This window comes from Pteronotus mesoamericanus, unplaced genomic scaffold, assembly GCF_021234165.1.
Source record: "Pteronotus mesoamericanus isolate MK-2021 breed Mesoamerican mustached bat unplaced genomic scaffold, CSHL_Meso_final contig_46, whole genome shotgun sequence".
In the NCBI taxonomy this organism is placed as follows: domain Eukaryota; kingdom Metazoa; phylum Chordata; class Mammalia; order Chiroptera; family Mormoopidae; genus Pteronotus; species Pteronotus mesoamericanus.
Genome location: NW_026555170.1, coordinates 9,516,440 through 9,535,958, shown reverse-complemented (window position 1 = coordinate 9,535,958; position 19,519 = coordinate 9,516,440). Strand labels below are relative to the sequence as shown.

The 19,519-nt window shown below is 36.1% G+C and overlaps 1 protein-coding gene across 2 annotated transcripts in view; it reads right to left on the bottom strand.

The window, feature by feature from the left end:
* The window catches only part of AKAP6 (A-kinase anchoring protein 6), a 464,313-nt gene that overhangs the window by 152,951 nt on the left and 291,843 nt on the right, over positions 1-19,519 (bottom strand). The gene's annotated exons all lie outside the window — the stretch shown is intronic.

Genomic DNA, 19,519 nt, shown 5'->3' with positions numbered 1-19,519 from the left:
GGGTACCTGGATAAATGCTTAAATCATCCTTGAGAATAATGTTCTGCTTGCTCAGGAATCACTTGCTAATAGGATATTGGTAATTTGACAATAAATTACATTTATACTTTTATGGCTTATGTGATTTCACATACATTTTCTCATTTGATAATTATAACAACCTTGTATTGTGCTCAGGTTGATCAGGTATTATTATCCCCACTGAACAGATGTAGAAGCCAGAGATCAAATAAATTAGTTTGTCCAAAGCCATGCAGCTAATGAGAGGAAGAGGCAGGGGTTTCTGGCTCCACGTCCAGTGCTTCCCCTACCAGCCAGCCTGGTACTGGCTCTAGCCAGCAGGCCTGCAGCCATGATTTGGAGGCCCCAGCTGGTCCCTGACTAAGGCAACTACAACAGTTGGGGGTGGCACGAAGTCCCTGGGTGGGTACCCACGTCAGCCTCTCTCTGCAGCGCTCAAGGTCCCCTGTCTTGTGATTCTTGGACTCAATCAAAACTCTCTACTATGTTTAACTATTCATAATCTAGTGATGAATCAAGTATCTTCCTAAAGCGGATTCCAGGTCCATGCGAATCTCACCTTTTAAAAGGTGTCTGCCTTTTAAAAGTTTGTTCTTATTTAACACTTGGAAAAAACAAATTAATTTTGCATATTTTTCCCTCTAACATTTCACCGGGCTCCAAAGTCACCTATTTTCAGAAGTCCCTCAAGTCCCTGAGTCAGAATGCAGTGCTCCAGCCAACTCCTTCCTCCCAGCACCAAACATCAAAGTTTCTTTGCAGGCTTTTTGAGTGATTCCCCCACAATTAGGAAAAACCCAGAACACCCATTAGATTGTTGCTTCCCAGCAGATGTTTTCCAGCTGTCCCCAATGTCTTTCTGTTAATGCTCTGCCATCTGCTGCTTTAATGGTGCCACAGTAGGGAATGGATGCTTTGGTGACTTGCTCTCTGAGTTGTAAAGACCTGGACCATTGCCTCATCCTGGGAAAGTCTGGTCTGCATATTTGTCACATTTCTCCAACTAGTTGTTGCACTTATTCTACCTACTAACTAACCAACATGAAGCCAGTTGGGACATAAAGAATGTGAACCCTCACTATCACATCTAAGCCTGTATGGCTCTTCATGAATGGACACACATCTCATTTCCAGCAAGCATATGTCCTGCTATTGGGATGGCACCTGATATCTTCTTACCCAATCAATACTACTCCTATTTACCTTAATTTTTTTTAAACCAGTATGCCAATAGCACATCATCAGGACAGTAAGCATTTATGTACCTTTTTGCCACCTTGCTGATTGCGCCTTGCACATGGAAATGTTACACTCATTTGAGAATCTTTACAGCTGAATGAAGACAAATCCTGGTCCTCCAAGATCAACATTCAGTTAGAGTCAAAGTCTTCCAAAGGACAGCGGTAACTGGTGCTGATTTTCAGGGGCTGTAAATCGGTGTGTGATATCTTTTTGTATACTTATTGAGAAGAGTACTTCTCCCTTCAATTGTGTAAGCATGGTGTCCAACCTTTAGGTGTCTTCTTCCAGTCTTCCACACTGGAAGAAGAATTGTCTTGGGCCACACATTCAATACACAGACACTTATGAAAACTGATGTGCAAGAAAAGGTTTTAAGTAAATGTATGATTTTTGTGTTGGGTCAATTCACAGCCATCCTGGGCCGCATGCAGCTCATGGGTCATGGGTTGGACGCCCCTGGTACGGTAATGGAAACTATTTTTCTGAAACCATGGTTTTATTAGATGTCAAAAAGGTTAGCACCATTAGCTTATACTCCCTTCCAAAGGCCCAATGAGAATAATTGTTATTAGGACTTCCACAAACATAACAGTTCATTCAGGAGAATGTTACACATATTAATTACAATGTACCTACCTCCAGACATGTGTTTATATTTTTAATTGATTATTGTAAGATTCCAGCCCACCACATGAAAACCCCATGTTTATCTTCCAAGATAAAACAAGCTTTCTATGGTTCTCTTGAATGAATTGCTAATTTAAGGGATTTGTACTTACGGTTACAAGCCAGGTCTGCATGCAGAATGGTAAGATTATAAACCTGGGAACTCAAAGACTATATTAACATCATGCCTGCCAGCATGTCACTTGGCCTCATAACACTGACTATTTTATCTTGAACAAGCAGCTTCTTCCACATTCTAGCTCATATTTAACTGAAATTAACAAAAATCTCTCTCTCTCTCTGATTTGACAAAGCTATAAAATCCCAAACAACAGCTTAATGCTTTACTTGGAGCAGTTGTGAATGTAGCAACGTTGCAACTGTTGTGGTAAAAGTGAGAAGTTCACCCATTTCTCCCTTAGCCAATAAATGTATTTTGTTGTTCTACAGACACTTAAAGAGTGTTTTCAACTTACAAAACATGCTAGCATTTTATCAGGTGTGCTGGTCCTTGAAAGGGATAAAGACAAGGACTTTAAGGGACACAGACTGTTACAAGTAATTATAATATAAGGTATAAAAGAAGCAACAAATTGATCTCTCAAAGGTTGTAAATCACAGAACAGTGATCACTTTTGAAGTATACACCATATTTAAAATAGTAAACAGGGAGACATATGCAAAACGAGTGAAAACCTCGTAAAATGAAAAGAATATTCTTTAGAAATATAAAGCCAACCATTTTCAGATTTTAAACATTATAATCTTTCAGTGATAGTTTGGAGGGCACAAGACTTTGGAAAAATTTTCCATAGACTGTCTGTCAGCTTGACTGTCAAGCTGTAAAAGAAACAACAAAGTGACATTGACAGTATGTTGGGACTGGAAAATACTTCATGGAAAAGGTGGTGTTTTCAACTGGGTCTTGATGGATGAACATGATTTTGACCATTAGACAAGAAATAAATATAGTTACACTGAAAAAAAGTATCTCTGTAAATGAATCTACCAAACTCTACCATACTTCATATAATCACTGATATTTTGCACCCCTAAGAGTGTTTAAGTTTTCAATGCAGTTAATTGAAACACTACTAAATGCAAATCAAAAGTTTCAGCCTTAATTGAGATATTTTGAAAATTGAACCCATTGCTTCAGGCAGGTGCTACATGAGATTCCATTAATATAGGTAATTAACATTAGCCTCTGCTTTAATTAACATGCACACTTTAATTAGCAAAGCATTAACCAACATTAAAAAATCCGATCTTCATGCATCACAAAAAAACTGCAAAGTTGTGACTACTATGTTATTTTTCTCCAAGGTTGTAAATCACAGAACAGTGATCACTTTTGAAGTACACACCATATTTAAAATATTAAACAGGGAGACATATACAAAAATAAGTGAAAACCCCATTAAAATGAAAAGAATATTCTTTAGAAAATATAAAGCCAAACCATTTTCAGATTTTAAACATCATAATCTTTCAGCAATCGTTCAGAGGGCACAAGACTTTGGAAAAATTTTCCATAGACTCTCTGTCACCTTCCCTATATATAATAAACACATGACTATAACAAAGTTAACATTATCAGTATGACTACCTACCTCCTAACCTCTTCTTACCCCGCAGGGACCAAAGGAAGCATCAGCTGCAATGCCATTTCATGCTTGAGGTCTCAAACTAGTGGAAACTTCATTTTAAAACAGTCTGTGTTGTCTTGTTTTATATTAAAGATATAAATGAGTTAGAATAGTTCTTTACTGACAGACTACCACATGGATAGACCACCAACAATTAATTATTAAGGATGCATTTTTGTTAAAAACAAAATTGACTTTCATGTTCTTTCCTTACTATAATCAATTAGGTGTGCCAATTTTCAAGTACTATTAATATTCTGTACCTTACTATTTTATCATTTTAATGAAAACAGTTTCATTATTATATGGAATAAATGGTACCCATGTAGCACACCACTGAATTATTTTCTCCCAAGACATGCTAAAATTATAGCAAAAAATAAAAAAAAAACCTTTGCAAGCCTTTAAAACACACATTTATAGAAAAAGTGATCATATCCTGATTAAGCATTAAAAACACTCATAAAATTTCACGAAATTAGAACTGATTCTCTACTGTTAGGCAGTATTTCAGACACAGAGAAACCCAAGTGGCCAAGACAACAAGCATCCCTCATGAGCTTAGATTTGAATCTGAAACTGAAAACAACAGAAATCACAGCCATTGTAGCAAACATTGTGCAATGAGAGGAAGAGAACTAGCAGGCTGAACTCCGCTTTGCAGGCTCATTTGCTGTTTTAAGCAGTTACTGACATTGGAACAGCTTGTTCCCAGTGACTTCAAAGAGAGTTGAGCTTCTGTCCTGTTCCCGCCGTCCACGGGCCACTTCACCACAGCCTGTCGCGCATCAGCATGAGGCAGTATCTTTACCCGTCACTGAATGAACTCCTTTTCAGCAGACAAATTGGGCAATGACTGTTTCTTGGGTTTGCAAAGTCATCCTCCAAGCTGTTACACTGAATCCCTTGGCCTTTTCTCCTATGGCACACCAGGGTCTGGGCTCCCAGGAGACCCGTGTGGGAGCCAGGCGTTCTTCCTGGCTCAGTGCTGAGCGGAGTGCTCTGGAAACAGGCGCAAGGGCACCTCTGTTTAAATGAATTTGAGGAGCATTATCAAATTCTTCCTCTATTCTGGAGATTACATTATGACAAAATTCTTTATATAGGGTTGCCATATATCAGTATTACCCATGCTCCACACTTAACCTCCTAACTTCCCTATAGATTAATATTGGAGAAAAAATAAAATTGCAGGGAGAAAGATTTTAAAAATAGTCACTTTTAATAATTAACAAACTTGGGTGATCAGATAAAGCTCACATAAAAACATAAAGACTTATGTCCACTTTGAACATATTTTTATAGTCATCCCTGTTGTAAATACTGCTTCATAAATGCATTTTACTCTTGGAATTTTCAAACATATTACTTTAAAAAAAGTTAGTTCCATTGGGAGAGTACTCTACTTTTATTAATTTTTTTTCACCAATAGATAGCTGAATCTTTGCTATGTTTCATGTCAACCAACTCCTTATGATTTTTAACTGAAATAACTAAAAGTGAAAAACTTATCTTGAGAGAAACAGATTTATCTTACAGGAGATAGATTTTACATACATTGACTTTCTTTAGAATTTTTATTGTATTCCACATGACATGATCACCATAAATCTGAGAAAATATGGTTCAACTCACTTACCTAGACAAAAAGGATAGACTGGCAAAAAGGCTTCCCCCCATTTGACTTCAATCTCCTTTTTCAATCTTATCTCCCTTTATTTTCCACACAACCTTTTCCCCCAGGCCATTTGTCTATTCATCACTGGCTCCTAAACAGAAGCACCTCCTCCCCTCTCTCCCTGCAACCATCCCCCAGTCTTCAGAAGCAACATTTCTTCTGCATAAAACACTCTCTGACCTATTCTCTTACTTAGATAAAAACAAAAAGCCCTCTAAGGGCCAATACAAAACAGCTCTTTCATCTTTCTAATTTCAACACTTACACTTCTATTCTTCTGCTGTATATCATTGACCACCTTGCATTGGTAGAGATCTATCTGTTCAGGTGTTTAAGTCTTATTTTCCTCACTAAATCACGAGCTCCTTATAATCAAGGAATCTCCCAAAGCATTTAGAACCTTGATTCACACATCGGAGTTAATACTTGGAAACTTGATTCTGACATTTAAAAAGATTTACTACAGGTAGGGTGAGGGTTGTAAGGGGTATTGGGTGAAGGTGCTCAAAATGTACAAATTCCAATTATAAGATAAATAAGTCCTGGCGATATAATATATAACATGATGACTATAGTTAACAATACTGTATTGTGTGTTTGAAAGTTGCTAAAGAAGTAGGTCTTAAAATACTCAACACAAAGAAAAAAATTTTAAGTATATAAGGTGATGGATGTTAACTAATTTTACTGTGGCAATCATTTGCAACATATAAATATGAGGTCTGTCCAGAAAATTTCCAACCATTGTTAATATAATGAGAATGGTTTGCGGGACATTGATGTAACCTGGCAGCCAAGAAAAGTGGACTGGAATGCGCATGTGTGAACAATGACAACTGCACTGTAAGAGTCAGTGGGGGCAGTAGAAGCTGATGAGTGAGCATGTGTACTGTGTGGTCATCACATTCAAAATGACTGAGCGAGTAGAGCAACAAATCTGCATCAAATTTTACATTAACCTTGAACATTCATCTGTGGAAACTATTTGGATGGTTCAGAAGGCCACGGCTATGGGCAGCTGGTGATTGGCAGCCTTATCACGACTATGTGCCTGCTCACATATCACATCTTGTACAGAGGTTTTTTTTGGCAAAACATCAAATCACCCAGGTGACTCAGCCCCCCTATGAGCACAGATTTGGTGCCCTGAGACTTCAGGCTAGCGTTTCCCAAAACTAAAATTACCTTTGAAAGGGAAGAGATTTCAGACCTCAGTCAGATTCAGGAAAATACAACAAGGCAGCTGATGGCAACTGGGAGAACTGTGTGAGGTCTCAAGGCGCCTAGTTTGAAGGAGACTTAGGCATCACTCTCCTATGTACAATGTTTCTTGTATCTTGTATCTTCCTCCATAAATGTCCCTATTTTTCATATTATATGGCTGGATAACTTCTAAATAGACCTCAAAGATCAAATCATTATGCTGCACACCCTAGTCTTATATAATGTTATATGTCAAATATACAAGGGGGAACTAAAAGAACCCAGAATTATCTTCTTGGAGGGTGTAGTGCAGGTTTCCCCTGCTAAGTGAGTGTTCTAGGAACCCATCTGTATCAGTGCATCAACTGGCATTGTTGTAAGAGGCTGCATTAAGCTTTTGTGAATTTTTTTTGAAGACTCTTTCAACTATGTTTGCCCGTTTCATGATGGGTGATTTATGAGCACACCTGCCCATAATGGGCTGAGTGTTCAGCAGTTTTTGACCCAAAATAGCATGACCCCTGTGCTCCACCCTCCCTATTTCACCCAATCTCACTCTAAGTGACATTTTTTTTTGTTTCCCCAAATGAAAAGAAAGTCCTCAAAGGAAAATATTTTGCCAATGTAGAAGAGGTGAAACAAAAAAATGGGAGATGCACTAAAAGTCATCAAAATCAAGGAGTTGAAAAACTGTTGTGTGCAGTGGAAAAAACTTCTCAATAGGTGTATTGCATTGAATGAGAATACTTTGAAGGTGACTGAACTTTAAACATGTAAAAATAAATACACAATTTTTTAAAATAAATTCTAGTTTTTGGGGGCCCCCTCATATTTCAATGAGACTGGAAAATAGAAAGCTTTTAAAAATCAAACAAATAAAATGTATAATAAATAAAATTTAAGTAAATAAAAACTTTACTTAAACCAATTGGCAACTTTATGGAAAGCAGTATGGAGATACCTCAAAAAATTAAAAATGGATCTGCCTTTTGACCCAGCAATCCCACTTCTGGGAATATATCTGAAGGAACCCTAAACACTAATTTGAAAGGATATAAGAACCCCTATTTTCATTGCAGAATTATTTACAATTGCCAAGATAAGGAAGCAGCCCAAGGGTCCATCAGTAGATGAGTAGGTAAAAGCACTATGGGACATTTACACAATGGGATACTACTCAGCCATAAAAAAAGAAGAAAATTTTACCCTTTCTGACTGTATGGATGGATCTGGTGAAATTATGCTAAGTGATATAAGCCAGTCAGAGAAAGACAAATACCGTATGATTTCACTCATATGCGGAATCTAATGAAGAAGCTCAACAAACAAGGAAAATGTGGACAGACTCATAGATGGAGAGCAGGATGACAGCTAGCGGTGAAAGAGAGAGATGAGAGGATGGAGGGATTGAACAAAAAGGAAAAAAGACTCATGGACATGGACAACAGTGTGGTGATTGCTGGGAGGAGAGGGTATAAGGGATCTAAATGGTAATGGAAAAAATGCAACAAAGAAATTTTTAAAATTATTTCAGAATCCAATAATAAATTGTTCAAATATGCTATAGGCTTTATTCCTTAATTTGAGCTACTGATAAAATCTTTCACTTATAGTCCAGCTGAAAACCATATATATGTTCATATAATTCATAGATGTCAACAAGGTAGTCAAATAAAATGTTAGTGATTAGGTAAGTATTGGAGGTAAAAGAAGTTCAATTAGCAGAATCACAGGCTATTACAGCTACAGTTGACTTCAACCGTTTCCAAATATTCAATTTTTGAAAAAGTTTTAGAATAATAGATATTGTTAAGAAAAATTACACAAAATTGTAAAAGTACTTTTTTGTCTACCAGTAACTCTAAGTAGGTATGAGGCTTTTGCTGTGTTGAGGAAGAAAATTTTTCTCTTTTCCCCTTCTAGGTTCTTTGGCTGGTCTAATAATTAAATTGATAGACAACAGTACAAAGACCAGCAGAATACTAAGAGGATTTGTTTCACTCACAAGAACAGGAGAGTAAAATATCTCAAATTTCACTTGGTTTCAAAATATCAAGCCAAATATAATAGACTGCCCATAAATAATTAAGGAACTAACTAAATAAATTGACATACAACAGATTAATAGGAGAAAACCAAATTTTACTACAAAGGTACAGGAATCCCACAAAGACATGAGATTCAAAGGCAATGAGGCAACTGAGGCTTATACTACCATCCTGAGCTAAGGGGAAGAGGGTAGGGAAATAGGACTTCAAAAGGGAGGAAGGCAATTTCACAGGAAATTGAGGAGAGCAAAGGTTTGGTAAACAGGTCTATGGTAATAGCTCTCTTTCTGGTACAGGATCCTACCTAAATTCTTTTTGACAGTTATGAGAGAGGCAAAACACTTTTTCTGAATCTGCTGGGTCTTAATTGCCTTCATCTCAAAAACTGTCCATATGCCAAAGTAACACATTTTGGGCATATTCAACTGCCCCTTAGTTGCAATCTGCAGTTTCTTCAGTAAAAGGGTATGCACAAACACAACGCTATGCAATCTTGGAAGTGTCAAGGCTACTTACCATCCCTCAAAAGTAAACAAAGAAATATCAATATTATCTGAACTAGAAATAACTGAAAGACAAACAGGAAAGAGTAAAATTATAAAAAACAATTACTTCTAACATATACACATCCACATGGCATAAAGTAATGTGGCAGCATTGCTCTGGCTTTTAAAAGTATACGTTACCTTGTTTCTATCTCCCACACATTTCTGAATGATTGAAAATTACTTTAGGAAACAATTTTTAATTGTATTGCCTGTTTTCCTTTCTTTCCTTCCCCTTCTCTCCCATCTTCCCCTTTCCTCTTACACATGCTCTCTCCTCTCTCCCCTCTCTCCTTCTTTCCCTCTCTCTCCCCTAAAATATTGAATCTAATATTGTTCAGATAAAGAATATGTCACCCTGTGGCAAAACATGGCAGAATCAGTGAGATACTTGGTCCCTTCAAGGAATTTGTAGGAATCTTCTAAAAATTGAGAAGAACCAGAGGTGAGTGTTTTACAATATGTGAAATAAACTGGACCTTCAATTCTGTTCTCAATTGAACATTAAATGGTAAGCTGTATGGTAAAACACAGTGATTTCTATGCTTACCAATTCATAAAATAGTTTATTACAAAAGGGCATTTATATCTTAATTCAAAATAATTTTTCAAATAAAATATTTTTCTCATGAGATAGTAATCTTTGCCACAATCAACTGTTTCTTTATTTTTATTTTTCTTTTTTTAATTTTCAAATACATTTGTCTCCATTTACCCACCACCACTTTCCCCTGCCTCACCCGCCCCACCTCCCCTCCTCAGTCCTTCCCCACTTTGTCTTCGTCCATGTGTCCTACACACCTCTTCCTTAATCTACTGCATACTCATGCTTTTCTTGATAGTTATTTCTATTTCAGTAATCAATTTTACCCATTGATACAGTATCTGTATGAATAAATTTTTCTGAATTCAACTAAATTTGTATATTCCTCATCACACTATTTTACAACCAAAAATTAATAATAAAGAAGACTGAGTTTGTGAATGTATAAAAGTCAGGATATAATTCTTTTGTATCCTCTATATATTGTGTAAAAATATCTGCTTAAGAATATTTCTAATTATACACACGGTATCTTCCTAAAAGACTATCAGTGTGGTATATCTTACTCTTAACTAACAAGCACACAGAATTGTGTGTTCTGTTTTTATTTGTTTTGTTGCATTTATGATTGGGTCCTCTCAATTCACTTTCTCACAGAGGAGAAAATTCTCATTTTAATCAATGCCATTCCACTCCATGATAGAACATGCCCTAGGGGAGCCCTTAGGGTATGAAAAATATGCTATAGGACTGTGTCAGGAAAACAGACTCAGAATGTCAGTGGTACAGACTTCAGAGTCTACTTCTTATGAAACTAGAGTTTGTAATGGCCTCACAAAGTCCCCCAGCCACTTGTAAATGACATACCAGTATTAAATTGAGCATGACATTTTTTGAAAGAGGAAATTACACAGCAGATATATAGCTGCTAAAAATTATGGGCATTTTATAGGGCAAAGTCTGATTTTTTAATAATGGTCTGAAAGAATGACTTTAACTTAGAGCAATTAATAAGAGTTTAAGGTTCAATGCTTTCAAATTAGACTTGTGCACATGGCAGAAGAACCCAAATGGCCCAAGACATAGGTCTTCTGATTTGTTACTATGACTCTGCACAGGTTTATAATGGGCAGCAACCTGAAAACTGCCTCTCATTCAATTTGCATGAATGTGAAATGATAGGAATCAATTATTGTGCTTATTTGTTGAACATATCAATTCATGGCCATAAACAGAAATGAGGCAATCTTTTGTTTGCTCTAGTTTTGCTAACACAGAGACCAGAGAAAGAAAATGAACAAATAAAAACCTGTTACTTAATATCACTAACAATTTTATTTTGTTCTTCAAAATAAATATTATTCCCATTATATAGATGAGGAAATTGATACACAAACCTTATTTATAGATGAATAAGAGAAAAAGAGGGGGAAACAGCCAACTGCGGTAACTGGTGGAATACCTAAATTAAGGTCAAATATGTACCAATTGATAGAGTGACTCTTCTACATGTTAAATGTGAAGACACCCAAAGTTGCTTGGGAATAAATCAGTGCTGGCTATAAAAGTTTGAGAGGTATGCATGCAGGGAGAGGAATGAGGAGAAAATACAACTGAGGAGAAAGGTGAACCAGCTCAGAGGAGAGCAGTAGAGTAAGCTTAATGGAGAGCAGTTTTCTTCACAGGAAATGAAAAATTAATTTGGTATGATGGCTGGGAATATCTTTAAAGAAAAGACAAAGACCTTGGATTTGATCCACCAAGAATGATTATAATGTGTGGAATTTCCTTTTATTAAAAAAATGTGTTTTTTAATGATCAGAAGGCAAAAGAATGCTTAAAAATAATCCAGCTCCATGATATTCTGGGTTCCTAAGAGCAGAAAAGATGATCAGGTAAGGGGCTGGTGGAGTAATCTAGACGTAAATAGATGAAGGCCTCGTCTGGTGTGACGGCCGGGGAAGTAGATGAGCAAGGCTCCAAGAGGCCTTGTCAAGGAAGATCGAGGAGGACTTGGCGGCTCATGGCTCCCATTTGGGAAATAAAGGAGAAAAGAACAGTGAAAATGACTTCTGATGTCCAATGCTGTGGAGCCTGGTAAGTACTGACAGTGTAATGACAAGAAAAACGGAAAAGAAAGATATACATTTAGTTATGATGCAAAATTTTCGATGTCAATGGCATATTGGAGAGTAAACTGTAGGATGCAAAGAAGGCAGAGATTGAAGTGAAGATGGAGATCTGAGTACCACTGCTTGTGGTAATGGTTGAAATCATCCTAAATGATAAGACTTCCAAGAAAATATGTATATAGAGAGAGGATCTGGGATGGACTTTGAAGACAGTCAAAAGGTAAGAGGAAAAGAGTAGTCAATAAAAATAAATAAAGATGTAAGAGAACCAAAAGGAAATTACATTGATTTGTTGTTAATAACCTCTAGAGGAAGGCGATCTTCCACAGTACACAGAACTGCAATTGACCCCACATAACACGGACAGGTCTATTGGCAACAATAGACCATACCACCACCAATGTGAAAAAGAGCCATTCAAACAAGAAAGTGATGAATCTGTCAAGCCCAAGACACTTGGCTATTATGACACACACAATAGGCATGGGCACCTTGCCCGAAGAAAAGAAAGTGGTTGGTAATGTTGAGGAATGGACAAGGCAGACGCTATATAGTTTATAAGTGTGGGCACCTGAGACCGAGGGTGGGAGCCATTAAAGTATGTTAAAGGGCAAAGAGGGGCTCGTGGGCAAATTCCTATGACTAGTCAATATGAAGAGCACCTAATAACCTATACAAGCAACAACGCCCTGTGTGTCCTCATGGGGATATCCCTAGTTTGTTTCTGGGTAGTATTCCAATCAACATTGAAATAATTAGGTATCATAAATACTTTTTTTTTCCTTTATATACCTCCCCTTATGGTTTAGAACACGCAAATTTTATAATTCTCTTTGGCAACTCACAAGGATTACATTTTAAGGAACATAAAATAGAGAAAGAGAGCTCTTGTAACCATCTGACCTAAACCAATCTTCCTAGCAGTTTTGTTATTTTCTACAAGTAATAAAAATCTATGTACAGTCTAGGTAAATGCTAAACAGGACATAATAATGCTGCTTTTACTATTTGTAAATCTTCATGGGGAACGCTGGTCTGATTAAAACACATTTGAGCTGATAACTAGTTTATTTTCTTTTCTAAGAGACGTGGGTTTTTCTAAATTAATTGCACTTAGCATTCAGAAGTTAGAATGGATCACCAGTATGTCTTTGTAAGGCAAACTACTGCAAGGTATATTGGGCTTCTTATACTGTACACAGCTATCATGCCTCAGAATGAAATGCTGCAGAGGAGACCGCACGTATAGCTGGCCCTCCACCATCTGTGGGTTCCACATCCACAGGTTCTGCCAACCACTGGATCAAAAATATTAGGAACAAAATTGTTACGTTGTTGCTGCCGTGTACTACTAGTAAAACCTGCAATGATGTGTCTATACTGAACACACACAGACTTTTATTTTCCTTGTCACTATTCCCTAAACAATACAGTATATAACAATTTACATAGCATTTACCTTGTATTGGGTACTGTAAGTAATCTCAAGATGATTTAAAGTATACAGGAGGATGCGAGTAGGTTATATGTAAACCATTTTATCTAAGGGGCTTAAAACATCCGCAGATTTTGGTATCTGTAGGGTCCTGGAACAAAGTCCCTGCAGACTTTTTAACACATGACTGTACTTGTTTATATAATGTAGGACCTAACAATTAGGGAGTTTCTTTTTAGAAAAAAATGAATGAGACCCCAATAACAAGTTGCCTTTTTTAACTCTGAAATTTATGACTATAAGGCAAACTCAAATCTATAAAATTAAAATAAAATCCCAAACCCTGGATCATTAATCACAACATCTATGTTGAAGAAAGAACAAGAGCCCTTCTTAGACTCTATTTTAAAAAGTGATCTAGATAAAGTGTGAACAGCATGTGCTGCTTAGAGAAAACCTCTGTTTCCATCAAAGACAAGGATTTTTTATCTACAATATACTTTCTGCCTTCTCTTTGTTAAACTTACTTAAAACCATTTATCAAACCAATTTGCAAAGCTAGCTTAGTGACCGATCAGTTCTCATTTTTTTATATTATTCTTATGAAATACAGCTCACATTGTAAGAGTTTATATAGAATTAATCATTAATTATTTGAAGTGATTTGTTAACTATTGCATATTTTTCCATATTTGCATTCTAAATTTACAGACAACTAAAACTTATATTCAATTAATTCATGTTTATTAAAAAGGGGAAAAAACGTATATGATTTTCAGTAAGAAAAAAACAAATACCTCTTTATAAGTGATAAGCACAAAATAAAAATAAAATTATATTGGAATCCAGTATAGCCTCTCAGTTCATGCCTTAGAAATATAAAGGTATTTGGAGAAATTTAATGAAAAGTTTGCAGCACAATTAAATGTAAAATAAGTTTTAACATGCATTTCTTCTGCCAACTGGCATACATAATAGAAAAATGGTAGAGAATAGGTTAAACAGTCTGAAAGGATTTTAACCTTAAATTTGACAGAAGTTAAATGGCTGTGACATTGGGTTCTTCTGTTTTATTCCAGCTAGTAATCCACCCTCAAAGTTCCTGTCAGGTAAATGACCTTGTATTTCATTAACTGATAATTAAATGGATTTATTCCACTAACGGTTTTAATTAAAATGCTAGAAATATTGATTACCCCTCTCATCCTTATTCCCCCAGATGAAAAAAAGGTTTTAGGAATGTTTATTTAGAGAAGACAGAGAATTAAATTAGATTGAATCTCTATGAGACCCGAAGACTGGTTCTTTCATTTCTGCTGCTCAAGCAGAAAAAGGTTTCAATTTTTTGATGTTTGATTAATTATTTTGAAATCCATTTATGCTTACCTTGGTGTTTAATTAAAAATGTCATTTTTAGCATAATTAAATTGGCTATCTGTGGAAGACTAACTTCAAACTTATATTTTAAAAATGCAATGCCTTTTTTTGGTAAAAGAAACTTTTTAGTTATTTGCTTTTTCAGTAGAGCTACCGCCTCATGAATGGAAAACCAAGGAGAGCTGGAGCTTAATTGAATTTCCTACATTTGAATATTAGGCCACATATGCTTATGACTAGTCTAGGTTTACTTGGCTGTGCTCCTTAATACATTAGTGATTCATTCATTCTAACAAATACAGACTATGCTCTTCCAAATGTGTTGGATTTCATAGTGTTTACACTGACAAAATGTACCTCATAAAAGCTGTCTTCAGCATGCCTGGGTGCTTTTCTACAGCACCGATTCAAGTAAGTTAAGATACAGTTTCTACTGTCAGTTCTGTCAAAGTACATCCAGGCAATTGGAAACCGTTTCTGCTGAACATCAGACCTGATAATGACAGAGTGGAAAGTGGAATAAACAGGAAAGGAAGACCCAATCCTTCTTGCCTAAGGCTCTTGACCAAAAAGGAATACACTCAAATACACTCCTCAAAAAGGCAAGTCTAAAAGTGATCACCACTATTGTTCATGAAACAGTGCTTAAAAAAACTAATTTCTACATAAGCAAACTGTAATTAATAAGAAAACCATAACCTGAGAGAGAGCTAATGGAAACCAAATCTTACTCAAGAATGAGACATTTTGCTGTGGCCTTTAATAGAAATCACCTCAAATCAACGTATTTTCTAAAATGACTGCCTTTAACACAACTCCTTCTAAATTCTCCTCTTGCTAAATTTGGGACTTAATGCACAGTTAAATTATTGCAGTCACACAAATGAGAGAACACATACAATTCTCATGCCCAAGACTACTGAGTTTGCAAAAATGAATGGTGGCCATTTGCATTATTTTAAACGGAAAGACAATAAAGAAAGAAATACTGACCTAAAGACTCTAGAGAAATTCCTATTTTGGTACACTTCCATGGATCACGATTTAGGTGTTTTATTTATTTACTTATTTTTATAGCTTAAATGTACACCATTTCAAGGAACACTTACATATGTACTTTGCTGATGGAGAAAGGCAACAAAAAAAGTCATGCAGATAATATAATTCTTTGAATTCTTCAATTAATCCCAGAAGGGCTTTTGAATACATTTATGCTCTGAATAAAAAGCATATTTCATAGAGCTGGGCAGGGTGAATTCAAGGTGGTACAGCACTCCATAGACATGAAGTTCTGAGCTTCAATGTTAAAAAGAATAGTAATTTTTAGCACTCATATTCCTAAATTACACTAGTTGTGCCAACATCTATTGGCTAGATTTTAGCAGTCTAATTTCAACTGTGTGGATTTTCTTAAAGATCATTATAAATCACTGATACATTTTCATCCTGTCCTATTATTGGAAGAAAATCTTGGCTGAAGCTTTTACCAGACAGCTTCATTCAAAAAGTGAAGATGCCACTTAAAATCTACTCAGGCTCCCTCAGCAAAAGGTAAGGAATATGGGCTGTGCATTTTCATTCACAAAAAAGGGGACTAGAAAAAGTGGAAATGAGCAGAATTTCAAGAACTTATTTTTTTTAACTAGTAAAAGGAAACATATTTGGTCATATATCTCAGTTTTCTCATCTAGAAAATGGGAATAATGCCTAAGGAGAAGGATTTTTCCTTTCTGAAAGCACTGGCATTTGTAAATGTAAAGACTGGTAAACACCATTTGCAAAATGATATTTGCATTAGTGGTTCAAATTTGCATAGAAGAACAAAGACACGGAGATAAGGGAAGCTGGCCTGAATCACTACACTTGAAAAATGTCACATTTCATGTTCATAACAATAGAAGCAGGGGGTTTTTTGTAATACCTACCATTTCTGTTAAACAACAACCACTTGTCAATATTACTGATATTCCTATAGTCCTAGCACATACTTTCTTGACTCTTATTTTGGGAGACAGTGAGTTGGTATGCCCTTAGATACATATGGGAATATTTTCAAGTTACCAATATCGTTTTAGTGCCTTTCTCATGAACTTTAAGAAACTAGCCAAGATGAATAACTTTATTTTTATCACTGATAAATGACACATTTTAACCTGTCTACATACAAAAGTAGTGCGGTTAACAATTGCAACTTTCTTCAAGTATGCTATGAATCACTGTATTCCTTTTCCCTTTTTTCATGCACCATTGCCACTACCTTACCTTCAGCGGTTTTGCTAGATTTCAATGAAGATGGAACTAGAGGGCACACATTACAATTTTATATCAGTTCAAGAAGGGGAGAGAAGAAAGACATATGAAGCCAGAATGACATTCACTGAAGGTTCCCTAGGGAAGATAACACATGTTTTTGTCTCTCACCTGCTAGGCATGCTAAATCAGTGCAATGATAAACTAATTTATGAAATATATTTCATTAAAACCTGGACATTTTCACTGTTGCTATTCAGCCATTAGAATTTCAGAAATAATGGCAGCCTAATTTTTAAAATGTAGAAGACCTGAATTTTTGTGGTAGATCTTGAATGCAGCTGCAGATTTCTAAAATAATTCTTAGGTAGTTGCTTAGCCTAAACTCAGAATCTCTATCAATGGCTCTCTGAAACTTGTTGTATTACTGTGGAACACATTATTTTTCATTAAAATATCAACGTGATTGAGTTTGGGGTAATCCAAATACATGTCAATACATCTAGTATATATTATTATGTGTTCTCAGATATACAACTGTCATTTAATTCTTCAAATGAACCTTTACAACACTTTAAAATTCAAATGCCCAAACTTGGCTTTTTTCCTGCTTTTTCAAGACCTAACCTTGACCCATTTTTCTGCAGAACTATGACTTTAACAAGGCTTGTAGGCAATCCCAGCCAGAGTGGTGGGTGTAGAAGTGACAGAGGTGATTCCAGAGGTGCGTGCCTCAGGGTTTCCAGTCGGGCACTATTAAAATACAGCGCCATCGTAGTAGTCCCTGAAACTAATCCTGTGTTGTTAGCAATAGAGCAGACAGTTTTTCATATAATCAATGTCTTCTCCAAGGAATGGTAAATTAAATGTGGATCAAATTAAAAGCATCTAAGCATAAAATTGGAGTCAAAACAAGAATTTCCTATTAAAAAATGCTCTTCAGCCTTGTGTGATATTTTTTTGAAGACTCCTTCTCCCTGCCCATGCTTTGATTCTGCTGCCAGGTTCTCAGGAATTGTGTTCAGACAGTCTGCCTCCCTTACCATCCTCCTACTCCTCTTGCCAGACTTACTTGAATTCAACACAGCCCTGCGTGAGGAGCTCATCCACAAAGGAGTGAACACATCTCTCACCCACACTAAACAGTACCATCAAGAAGTGTACAAGGTAGGAGGAGGCCAGTTACAAAAGAGATCGTCTGTTTTCTCACAAATACATTGGCAATCAGCAATGCTGGGGAAAAAAATGAATTTAATATTATTAACAGTTTGATGGCATTTATATAAAATATCCAAGGTTGAAAATTTCCTCATGCTACCTTGCTCTTTGATGTGAGCCCCTTGTAGGATAAAATAGATTTCCCTGATACTATGTATACAAATAAGCAATTGAATTTTTATTTAATGACCTAATTTTCCTCTGCACAGAGTTAGGATTTAAGTAGCATCTAACCTTTCCAGATTAGGTCATGGTTGAAAGTAAATATCCCTTTCCTTTAGCTGGATAATAGCACCATTGTAAGCAATATACTGATAAATGTTTTACAGTGAAGATGATAACAAAATATTTAGGTTTGTCACAGAGGTAAATCCATCACTGAGAGGTGACTGGCTTAAAAACACACCTGTTAGTCTGTCAAAGACGGGAAACATCATAGCTTGGCAGTTTTTTAGGAAAGAAAAAAAAAGGAGGCCTCTATCAGGCAATCATATGAAGACCTTTTGAGTTCTTCGTGTAAGAAATTAAGATTAGGTGAGGAGGCTAAAAAATTATTTAAATATTTCAGTAAACATGAACATTTCAGTATGTAAGAGTTGGTAAGTAGAGAGAATGGAGAAAAGGAAACAGAGACAGAGAGAAATAAAGAAGCTACAAGATAAAACAAAAAAAATTCTTGGTCAGAATAGAAGAGTTAACCAAAACAATCCAAGGCCTTGTTACATAGACTCTGTGCCATTTTATAGCAAATTAGAAAAAAATTCAAGTACTTAAAACTCTTTTTACTTCCTAGGCCAGCAAAACTCTCAACAACATCCTGGAAACAAAACCCTGTGGACAGTATTTACAGAGAGATCAAATGACTGTCTCAAGGTGAGCATTCTGTTAGAGCTGCTTTGCTCTAAGGTCACCAGATAAAACCCAGCAAGATTAGAAATTACTGACAGCTTTCCTCTCTGATGCTGGCCTGGAAACACTGACAGGAGGGAGGAATAACCTTCATAGGAAGAACCACTTTTCTAGACACAATTTAACAGCCTTTAGAAGGTAGCAACTTACAATCCCTACCACCTCTTCAAATTTCTAAAGTGCTATCTCAACTCCATCTAGACTGAGATCTATGTGGATGTTGGGCTTACAATGCCTCTGTATCATTCTGCAACAAACAGAAGATCACCAAACTCAGACAGGCCATTTAACATCAAATGATCTGTTAGAAATGGTCTACTCCAAGTAATGTTTCATCCTCAAGGGTCTGCAACTGAGTGGCTTTTGTAACTCAATATTATTCACTCTGTGTGTGTGGGTCTATATGTGCACATATATAAAAAATCTAATGTAGGATTCATTAACATTTCAGTATGTCAGGTAAATATATTTATGAGAAATAAGGAAAAGAGGCAAATAACCAAAATCAGCATTATGTGTATATGTAAACTTAGAGTAAACCCTAACTAAAGATGAAGAACCAAGCATTTTTCATTTCTATTTCAGATCGCTTTGATCTGAGC